The 12,285-nt window shown below is 30.6% G+C and overlaps 1 protein-coding gene across 4 annotated transcripts in view; it reads left to right on the forward strand.

Moving 5' to 3' along the window:
* Window positions 1-12,285, forward strand: part of LOC129981123 (RNA-binding protein Musashi homolog Rbp6-like) — a 247,187-nt gene that overhangs the window by 181,411 nt on the left and 53,491 nt on the right. The gene's annotated exons all lie outside the window — the stretch shown is intronic.

A 12,285-nucleotide genomic window follows, 5' to 3' on the forward strand; every position in this document is an offset into this window, starting at 1 on the left:
ACGAAACAGGTATTAAATTCCTCTCTCCTTCCGTTGAAACAAACATTATGTCACGTGAGCCAGCCTTGTGGTTTACTTCATTTACCCATTACTAGAAAAATCAGTGTAATCCTTTCTACTTTCTCCTATACAAGTTGTCCGTCCGGAATATTATTTGGGAACTTTAAAGGTAAGTGAAAGATGCAGAAACAGGCTGTTTACTTTTTCGTACACTATGAGAAAGTATTGTAATCGTCAAATAATCGAGACTTCGATGGATCTCCGCTTTTCAGACTTTGGAGTTACGTCCATTTGTCTGGAAACATGATAATTCGCTCTAAGCTGACGGATGAAGTTTAGAACACCATCTTTTGACCGAGTTAGTACATTTCCATCAACATCTTCATATATTTTATTATTCATAAAAAACATATCCAGAGATCTCGTGCCTCACTACTAATTGTAAGAGAAATAGCTCACGTCATAAAATCCTTCCAAAATGTTACAATTCTTCTCTTTCCATTCAGAAGAAGTCTTTCTGTCCGACTATAAGTTAACATGACAACAACTAAACGAAGAGAGTTAGATGGGTAAAATTTAGTATGCAATTTAACATCCAAGGGGTAGCTTTATATTAAATTTGGAACCAAATTCGTCAAGAGGTTGCCCGCATATTAGTCGACAGTTTCCATGATTCCACTCTCCGACAATTCTCTATTCAATAACTCCATTTTGTATGGCATTCCATTTTTTTATATCCACATTTTATTGGAGTAATATTTTTAATTCTAGCCTTGACTGTTTAAACAAAAAGTAAATGTATTCATTATTTTGCTGAATTGTATGGTAACATTCATTAAAATCAGCTCGATTACTAGAAATATATGCAATATTTTCTTCAAATTTGGAAGTGAATAATAAAATAAAATGTGTATAAAGCTAGAAGAATTTTTACAAGTAAAGGCAGGGCATTGCCTCTCCTTTTTGCTTCTGGAGAACTTACTTGATATAGGAAACTGAATAAATTTACATAAATAAAACAGCATTTATTAATATTTAATATTTGTAAATTATTTATTGAGTGCTAATACTATTCAATATTTATATATATTCTAAAATATTCTAATGAAATAATTCATAAATTACTAGGATAAAATTTTTCTGTATCTGTCTTGCGTCCATCTGCCTTAATTTCATTCAACCTTTGCATTCTGTGAATCACTACTTTTACATCAGAAAGAATACCAAACTAAAATTGTAATCTTGTGAATGAAAATTTTCTGTTGGAATCAATATTGAAAGAAAACAATATTGTTAACATTAATTAAAACAATATTGAAACATTATTGTTAACATTGTTATTATATATAACATTACCAGAAGCAACACAGAGTAAAGATTCCATGAAAAAATTATTCTGAAAGTTCATTACAACATTAAAAAACATTGTTACGAAATTGTGTTTAAAGTTAATTTTGAAAAATTTATTTAAATTGAAGAAAAGAACTGAATAGTAATAATACTGGTGTCATTGGATAGCTATTTTTATGCATTTTAGAGTAGTGTGAAAATTTTCTTTGATCTATAACACTATCTGAATGTATTTGAGAATAAGGATGAAATTTTAAATAAATTTTAATTAATGAATAAAGTAAACTAAACTTTAGGTAAGAAACCCTTTTCAGTAAGCATTTTCTACTAAAGTAATTACTACGGGCTATATTTTATAACTCTAGCTGGAAATTTCTGTTTTTTAAAATGTTGTATTCCCAATTATAATACATTACATTAAACAGTTTAGCAAGAATTTTACCATAACACATTTTACAGAAAAATGAGAGCCAAAAAACATTATCATCTTAAAATACAGTCATAAAATGTATTAAATAAAATCACGGGTAGATTAGATACAATCTTTGAATTTCTAGCTGTAATACTATTCGTATGTATAATTAGCCATCAAGCTCAATCATGGCCTCTAAGCTCTCCAATGGAGTTTTCATGGCAAGTAATCTAGCCCACTATGCTTCCAGCAAATAGGGATAAGTGCATCATCGAACCAGACTCGAATTCTGACTAATCCCTATCATAGGGGCCCTTTAAATAACTCGCCAAGATTTCTGCAAGGGTTTTTCCATATCGTCTGCATTTCTCCAGAAGATGATCCGTTCTTCCGCGAAAGATGGGGGAGGAAAACCCCGAGATGGGATAAAAACGGAGAAGGAAGACTGTTGGAGAGGGCTTTCCTCTCCCAAGGCGCTCGCTATCGATTTCTGGAAGGGAAATCCTCTCCTTGGCATTCGGCCAAGAAGTTTTCCTTCGACTTAATGGCCAGCGATTTCGTTCTTGTTTGTTTGGGATACTAGCCCATCCCTTCAGAACCTTCTCCTTTTTCGAGAAGGGGAGGCAGGATTTCGAATAATACTTTAGTTATCTAAAGACAATTTAAAGTAATGAAAATCTACTTCATTGTCTTGGTGTGTGATAGAAGCCATTCCTGTGACGTCACAGTCACATGGTATGCGTTACTGCGCATGTCGTCCAGCTTCTAACTATACGTTGATTTACGGTACGCTCAGATGCTTATTCGTTTGCAACATGTATTCTTCCTGAAATATGCACAATCAGTTTCTGAGATTAAATAACAGTGGCGCAATTGACGTACATCATGTGACCACGTATGAACTCCATTGTTTAAGATAGTCTTAGTTAATAAAAATTTCAGTTATACTGTCTTTTATAGAGGGTCGTTTACACGCTTAAAAATAGACCAGGTATATAGAAATAAGTCTTTATTTTTATACAATCGAATCGGAAACTCAAATAGAATACCGCTACAAGAGCACTTTGTCAATGAACAAATAAAAAAAAGAAAAGAATACACCTAAAAAATGTAACTCAACACTCCAATTAGCCACAAGTTGTTTGGACATATTATTTAAGTACTCCAAAGAAATATTTTAATATTACATCTTAATCTTACTTGTAAATACACTATATTTATCCTGTTTTATAAGACAAAATATATTGTTCATGGCTTAAAATGTTGCGTTAAAGAGGTATTTTTATTAGAAACTAGTCATTTTTGGCGACCAGCTGGTTCGCCAAGAGTATTGCTTAGATTTAATTTCAGTTAAATCGTTCAGATATTAATTTCATATCCATAATATCGTCAAAATGTCAGATGTTAAAGCCGTCTTATTTTAATTTTCTTTCATATGCTCTGCTCATTATGTATATAGAACGTTTCCAATGGAGACCAATCATAATACTATTAAAAATTTGAATATGCCATTCATTTATCCTCTAACTTCTACAGAATCGAAACTTCATTTTTTTTTGTCTTGTAAATTCTTCTTTTTTAGCTTTCAAAAAATAACGTAATCAAATATTTGATAAAACAATAAAAACGGATTGAATTTCAAAACAGCAATGTAATCGCTTGTTAAAAATGAGGCAAAAAAAAATGTTTAATTCGACAAAATTCAAAAAAAAAAAAAAAAATTACCCGACTTTTAAAATTAGATCATTAAGAAGAATATATTTTGAAACTCACTTTTGTGCAATAGTATTTTTGGAAATTATCACGAAAAACGCTAGAATTCAGCTAACATTTTAATTACCTAAAATTGGAATTAAAATTTCAAAAAATCTCCCACTAATGTACTTATTCTCACCTCCAATGTATACATGTACAAAGTTTGAAAGCAGGTCTAAGACAAATAGTCTTACCTTTAAAGCCCCAAAACACACATACTTTCATCCATTTCATTAGTAGAAATAGGGGCAGTGGTGGTCTGGTTGCAAGGTCTAAGCTTTTCGTATTTCCAAACAGCACTATATTATAACCAGAAAGAAGATGTAAGCATGTAATTCAAAGCATTTGTACAAATAGAATTGATTTGAGACAGTTTAGATAAAGAAAGAAGCGTTGAAGATGAACAATTATTCACTATCGTTGTCAGACATTACATTTTCGATGTACTCGCCCAGATTAGTGAATTTAGTAAGGCCGTGCTTTCCAAATAGTTTTTAGGATGCATCTGAAATTCACATCTTTTAAACTATTTCTCAATCCATTCTGTTATTACTTAGTAAGTTCATCTTCACTTCTGCATCACTACTACATTGTTAAATTGTCTTGCCCAGAGGCAGAGCATCTTTTCAATCATCGTCTAAGAGCATATTACTAAGAACTTAAATTTATTTTATTACGGAAAAATAAGTACAAATAGAATTTGTTAATTTTGTATTTATCTTGAGATAATTACTCTACGTTAGTATGCATTTTTGTCATCCTTAATTGAAGGCTGCAAATGCAAACTTCTTTTTACCACTTCTTTCAGTGTCGTCATCGATTTACGATGTACTTCTTCGGAGCTTGGGAATAGTTATCTCTGGAACAAATTCTTTATCCAAGGTAAAATTCATATGAGACGAATCAGAAGAATAAACTGCTTGTAAAAGTATGGTAATGGGATACTTTTACAGATAATGTGATATTAGGAGAGCCTATGACTAGACGCTTTATCGTCTTAAAGTACTCATGATTCAATCTTCCATAGATTTAGTCGCTTGCTGCAGAATGAGTCAAACTTTGAAATTCTTAAAGTTTATCTTTAATTCGAGCACGCTAAGAATTCCTTGTGTAAAATGCCCTTGCAGTCGAAGAAAATTGAACATTTTTCAACCTTGGTGGAAATTATTTAATGTTTTTATCACGTGCTATCTACATGATCTATATGTGTTTGGACTGAGTGAAGTCGAATCCTACTAGTCTCTTCGCTTATGCAGTTGTAATTTTTTCATTTCAAAACTATTTCGAATGTTCTTGTATTTTTAGAATGCTATAGAAGTAGGTACAAAGAAACAAATGTAAAATTATATTCTTTCACAAAAGATACAATAACAGGCAATTAATGATTGTGATCCTTTCTAAAATAAGCCATAATTAAATTTTCAATGAAAAAAGCATTTTAATGTTTTGCGGCAAACACTCCTGCTCTGGTAATTATCCACCACAGCATTATTGAACTGTAAAATAATTGATTGGACACACTCGCCTTGTGTTTCGCTCTTGCAGATAAAAGTTTTAAAACGAAAGGGAAAAAAAATTCTCAGGGCTTTGAGATCCAATTATCCGTGAAATCCAATAACCTGTCAAAGGATATTTAACGATTAGAAACCGGCGCCTTCAAAATTAATGAAAGTCTGCAAGAAAAAGTTTCCTTCTTTTCGTTAACTTACAAAATGTTAGACAAAATCCAGCTAAAGAAGTAGAGAATTCTTAAAACTTTGGTAATTGATATTAAGCATTCCACTAAAGAATCAATAATTTGCAGAGTCGATCCTTCAGTCAAAGAAAAAAAATTAAAGCTATAATACTCAAGTTATGGCCGTTTAAATAAAAGATCATCTGTGAAACAGGCCATTTTTTAACGTTCATTTTTTTCTAAAACTCTTTGCCTTAAGATTGTTTTGAAATGGTAGCCTTATTTTTAAAAGGCTGGTTATTCTTTATAATTACTTCAAAAGGCAGTAAGTTTGCATGACATCACAGTCACATGATAAATGTAACAGAGAGTGACATTTAACATTTAGCTGTGCATTTCATTACTTTATGCTGAAATGCTGCGACTTATCTCTTTTTGAAAGAGTGCTATGCATTCCATATTCGATCTGTATCCAAATCAGTAAACCTCATTATAGTAACATTACATGTAAGAATGAATGACTCCTTTAAATAAGAAGGATTTTTTTAATTGTAAATCATGCAATGTAGGAAATTCGTTGCAAGAATATTTAATTTGGAATTTTTTTAAAGTATCATGTGAACATGAATCAACTCAACTGTCAACAAGAATAGTTCTTTAATTTATCAATTGCAAGAGATACAATGCAGAATACTCACTGCCAAAATATCTAACTAGCCTATTATTCTCCATATCACATGAGTATAAAACGACTCCATTGAACAAGAAAGAATTATTCTTTTATTTATTCATTTCAAGCACATGCAAAATAGAATATCCGCTGCAAGAATATCTAATCTAATTTGGCAATTATTCTTTGTATCACAAGAACATGAATTGATTGCACTGTAAAAAAAGAATCATTCTTTAATTTATCGATTGCAAGCTATACAATGTAGAGTATTCGTTGCCAAAATATCTAATCGTCAATTATTCTACGTATCACAAGAACATGAAACGATTCCATTAAGTAAGGAAGAAATATTCTTTTATTTATTTATTGCAAGCCTATGCAATATAGAATATTTGCTGCTAGAATATCTAATTTGGAATTTTTCTTTGTATCACGAGAATATGAATCGATTCCATTGTAAAAAAAGAATCATTCTTTAATTTATCGATTACAAGCTATACAATGTAGAATATTCGTTGCCAAAATATCTAATCGTCAATTATTCTACGTATCACAAGAACATGAAACGATTCCATTAAGTAAGGAAGAAATATTCTTTTATTTATTTATTGCAAGCCTATGCAATATAGAATATTTGCTGCTAGAATATCTAATTTGGAATTTTTCTTTGTATCACGAGAATATGAATCGATTCCATTGTAAAAAAAGAATCATTCTTTAATTTATCGATTACAAGCTATACAATGTAGAATATTCGTTGCCAAAATATCAAATTCGTCAATTATTCTACGTATCACAAGAACGTAAAACGATTCCATTAAATAAGGAAGAATTATTTATTTATTGCAAGCCATGCAATACATGATATTCATTGTAAGAATATCTAATTTGGGAATTTTTCTTTGTATCACGTGAACATGAATCAATTCTACTGTAAAAAATAATTGTTCTTTAATTTATTTGTTGAAAGCCATTCAATGTAGAATATTCGTTGCCAAAATATCTAATTTGCCAATTATTCTACGTACCACATGAACATGAAACAACTGCATTGAGTAAGAAAAAATTATTTATTTATTGCAACCCATGCAATATAGAATAGTTGCATGAATATCTCATTTAGGAAATTTTCTAAGCTGGGAATTTATTCAAAATATGTCTAACTGACAAAATTCCGTTTTGTGTTCCGGTTTCTAATTCCGGTAAATTGGAATTAGTTCTGTATGTAACAAGTGCTGAAATCTTTATCTTAAAATTATATAGATAACAATTTTCAAAATAGCCATTTAAGAAGAGGAATTGACAATAATTTGAAAAAAAGAAGAATTTAATTATTTTCAAATTATTATGAGATAATTTAATTTTTTCCTATATACGTCTAATTTTAGAGTTACAGAAAGACTATTTTCTAAATGATATCAGAAATTTTAGATCATTGGTATTTGTTGTGGAAGGACCCATTATTCTCCTTCAAATTTCCCAAACATTCCGAAATGACATTGGATGAAAAGGTTGCATTCTTGACGAGCCTATATATTACTCATTTCTGTCTAACCTTATTAGCAATAATATTAAAGATTATACAAATAGTAAAACAGTAGGATGGAGAAATCAACTTATCCTGTAAATCATTGGATAACAAGTATTGCATCAATAGTAGGATCTAATGACTTAGTGACGTTCTATCTGTTCTACCTAATCTACTGATTCAGCACCGGTATTTCCGATGAATAACAGGAGAATCTACTAATATAGCACTTAAAATGCCGTTGGAAAAAGAAAATAATCTGGTGGAGTGTGCTACTGAAGCGTAAAAAAATTAGTTGCTATGGCAACTGTTCTGCCAACCAAGAAAAACAAGAGAAGAAATCTGTTTGTGCCGCATCCATTCGTAAATTGTGAGGTACTATATTTCTATTATATTTTAAAGAAAAATTAAACCAGAGATGCCAATGTAAAGGATCGTTTAGCCTTATAATAAATGCTATTTTTAAAGGAAAGGGTTTAAATAGACGGTTGGTTAAACCCATTGTTCACTTCCATGCGCTCGGCTTACGTTGGAGGAGGTTTTGCTTCTTTAAATAAGGATAAATGGGAAAACATCCAATCTCTCTAATGTGTAATAAGAAAGAATAATGAAAATGGAAGAAAGACAGGTCGTTGACCCCCCCTCCCCCGTCTGTGGCATCAGAATCTCCAACAGCCCCGCCCTTCCGTGATCCCTTTTCTTTATCTTTCGCATTCACTTGGGTTCGACCAGCTATTTATAGAAGCACTCAACTGCACTCAATATGCTATAAATTTTATTCTTAAACAGGTATGAAGAACTATGCGGACTATCCTACTTTGCTCACTCAGAGGCTAAATAAAACTCATAATGGTAATTTTAAACTGAGGTGAAATGATGTGATCTGAGTCTATTTTCTATTCTAAAGGTGTTCGCACAATTTCAGTATAAAGTCTTGTTCACCCCAATAAAGGTCGTGAGCATCAAACCCTCACAACACAGAGAATGATTGAAGAAAGTAGTTCTCAAACCCTATCTGTGACATTTTTACCCGGCTTATGGGCATTGTTCCATTGAGAGAAATAGGATCGTTCCAAATAATTGACATTTAGCTTCAAAGTTGCATAAAATTTTTTTTGTATGGAGCTCGTAATTTTAAATTCAGGGCAGATAAAGAGAATGAAATGAATGTGGCACCCAAATTTCCAAACTTTCTTGCCACATGTACCGAAATAGGCTCCTCCAAACAGATGATATAATGTATGCCAGTTTCACATACACGATAGATCTTTGATGTCATCGATGCTCGATTTTCCTTTCTCTAAACCAAAAGTCCACGATATAGATAAAGATAGGCTGTCCAAAATATTACAATAGCAATAAAGCGTTTCATTAATAAATTAAATATATTCATGCACTTACAATTCACAAAAGGTTCAATGTCAGGAACATTGGCAAATAAATATATCAAATATTAAAGAAAAAAATAAATACCCAATCCATAATGAAATGAAAAATGTTACATTGAGCCAAGAAAAATATGCAATGAATGAAAAATATATTCATTAGATATTTTTGGTACTTTATTTTCATCAATTTATTATAATAACTGGACTATCTTCTTGTGATATCTCGATTAAGAATCTTTTCTTCGAAAACGGATTATTCCTAAATGATTATAAGTAAAATGCTTTTATAAATAAATAGGATTTCAGAAAGAGGTTTCAAAAATATAAGTTAAAAATATATCATAACAAATCTTTTATATTACAGCTACATGATATCTTAAACAAATCTTTTACAAGGAAAATTCAGATGAAAATAATAACATAACGATTACCCATCAGTGCTTTAAGTTATTAGATCACATGTGAGATTACTCATGCGTTTTTTACTGTTTAACAATTAAACTATTATGCAACCAGCGCATACAAATAATGAAGCATATGAAATATAAAAAATTAAAGCAAACTTTTTCTCCACTTATAGGCCATTGAAAAAATTTTGCACATTCAATATATTACTCGCTAATTCCACCTGAAAAATAATGTGTTTTAACTTAACTAACTCATAAGCTGTAAAAATTCGATGTTTTATCTAAACTTGCAAATTTTGCATATTGACAACAAAAATAATATTATGATATATTTCGCATATTTTCCATCTCACGGACAATAAAATTGCAAATTTTTGTCTCTATACATATATAACCATTCTTTGAATGGTGATGGAAATTTCCATCATAACATTTAGTGAACAAAAAAGGTGTACTGTAAATTGGTTGTTGCTAGCAACTTTTTTCACGACTACTGCGTAATAAGAAACGTTAACTGGCAAAAAAAATATCAAATGTCACAATCATTATAGTGGGTTTGAACTTGTCATTCCGCTGCTTGTTGTGGTTGGAAGAAACGTACGATTTCTTGAATATTTTTTAATAACTAATCTGAGATTTGCTAATAAAGGCTATAATGAGTGGAGAAATTTAGAAGAGAGGGAAATGGAAGATTTTTTTACTGAGCTTAACATTTAAATTTGCATGGTGATGAATATTTTCATCATATTGTTTTAGTATTATTATATATATATATATATTTATACTAGAATTTTTTTAACATGTTTTCCTTTGATCTGGAGCATAGATTAGATCACCCTGATTTGATTCACAAAAAAAAAGAAAAAAATCATGAAAGAATGGTTAAACATTTATTTATTTCTTCTAAATTCCTAGATCTCTTGTTTTTATTCTCTTATTTGTTGTAATCCCATGCATTTAACCCACAATAAAAACCCAAAACTCCTCTTCTTCATCTTTTTTTTTGCATTTTAAAAGAAATATTCAATAATAGAGGGACAGTTATCTATTCAGGGACATGCGCGGCAGCTCGGCCAGCCTGACTCCAAAAAAAAAAAATGTCTGCTCCTGATGCGATCTGCAGAGAGACAGTCCATTCATTGCGACTTCATCTCCTTCTTCGGGGAGTGGACCAGCATTATTGATGATTTAGAAGGTGTTCGTTATTAATGTCCGTTGCACCACCGGCCATTCGTCTCGCTGCGTTCTGATCATTGCCAACGAACGAACCTCCCCTTTGTCGCAAAATAAATGAGATGGAAGGTCATCATTTTCTTTTTCGAAGTGCTGTTTTTGAGCTTTATTCTAAAGGTTAGATATATTAATTTAAATAATACACATTTCCTTCTTTTTCTGCATCTTACTTGTAAGGGATTGTACCAAACAATTTTTTTCCATTGCGTTCCAAGGAATCTTTAAGCTTCTAATTCCAATAAAAAGCTCATCTTTAAATTCTCTGATTACCAGTCATATATCCCTGCTCTTTTTACGAAAATAAATGATATGAATATGATTATTCTTATTATTAATATTTGGAGACACTTCAGTAAAAATGGAAAGAGTATTTAGCATTGAGTGGTCTTAAAAAAGGTGAAAACATTTTTCTGTTTTTCTAGACAAAATTCCCCTATAAAGAGTATGAAAACTAAAACATTGCGAACCACTTCTTAGAAACCGTATCTATGGAGATTCCTTTTTAGAACCCGTATCTATAACGATTCACTTTTTTGAAATCTTATGTATAGCGATTTCCATTTTTTTAAAACCATATCTATAGCAATTCACTTTTTAGAACCTATATCTATAGCGATCCACTTATTAGAATTCTTATCTATAGCGGTTTAATTTTTAGAAACCGCATCTATAGAGATCCACTTTTTAGAAATCTTATCTAAAGCTATGTTCTTTTTAAAAACCATGTCTATCGGAAACCATTTTTTATAAAACATTCCTGAAGCGACCCATTTCGCTTTTAATGCAACGAATATTTTTAGAGATGAAAAGCACACATTCCTTCCAAGTTTTATGAACTAATAAGCAACTTTTAAGAATAAAACATTTAGTATTATATATAATTTTGCAAAAAAAATTATATCTAATGCATGGCTGAATATTCTAAACTCACATCACAGTTTTGTAAACTATGATTAGATATGTATACATTCAAGACATTGTGGCGACTGATCATCGACCTGTAATTTGGGAACTCTCGTTAGATTATGAATGAATTCAAGGTTAAGATATTAGGTAAGGAAATATAGAAATCTAAACAGAAAGTGGAAGATTTTCCTAGCCTAACACCAAGAAAGCAGTAGAGATTTCTAAAGATGTACGAATATAATTACAAAAAATTAAAAATGAGGAATTGAAAGTGAGACTGAATGAAAAGCCCTACCAAACATAATCAGAATTGAATTCGAAAGTAGCATTGAAGTAATACATTGTCAGAATCTAACAGACGTATAACATAGACGTATAAAATAGAGTCATCTAACATGATAATGTTTATAGACTGCATACAATATATAAACTATGTAATGAATAATGTGACATGCATATTAAAAATAAAAACGCTCGAAACACTCCACAGGGCGAACTATTGCCCTAAGAATTAACAAATTTGTGAACATAGTTGCCTCTTGTATTGTCAATTCTAGTTAAAAGACAATTATTAATTTTTCAAAATTCTGATTAATAATTTTATTAAAATTTAAGATTTTTCTAAATAACCTTCGAGTATATTATTGCAAAAAAAAATCTATACCATTTAAAATTCCAAAAAATGGCATTTCAGCAATCAATTTAATTTATATGAAATCTTTTCAGTAATTTTAATAAATTTTTTCAAATTATATTTAAATATAGTTTAACAGAATATTTTCCTTTTTTTAGAAGTTAATCCCATACAGATGTTCATTGTAAATAAGTTAAATCCAATTTTTTTGTATGCACATTATCATTGCCATGTAATGAAAAGTAAAGTTTTGAAAATAATATAAGAACAAATAAATCCTAAAACATTATCATGCTATGATGTTTCAGACAAGATGTGCGAATT

Source organism: Argiope bruennichi, chromosome 8, assembly GCF_947563725.1.
Source record: "Argiope bruennichi chromosome 8, qqArgBrue1.1, whole genome shotgun sequence".
Lineage (NCBI taxonomy): Eukaryota > Metazoa > Arthropoda > Arachnida > Araneae > Araneidae > Argiope > Argiope bruennichi.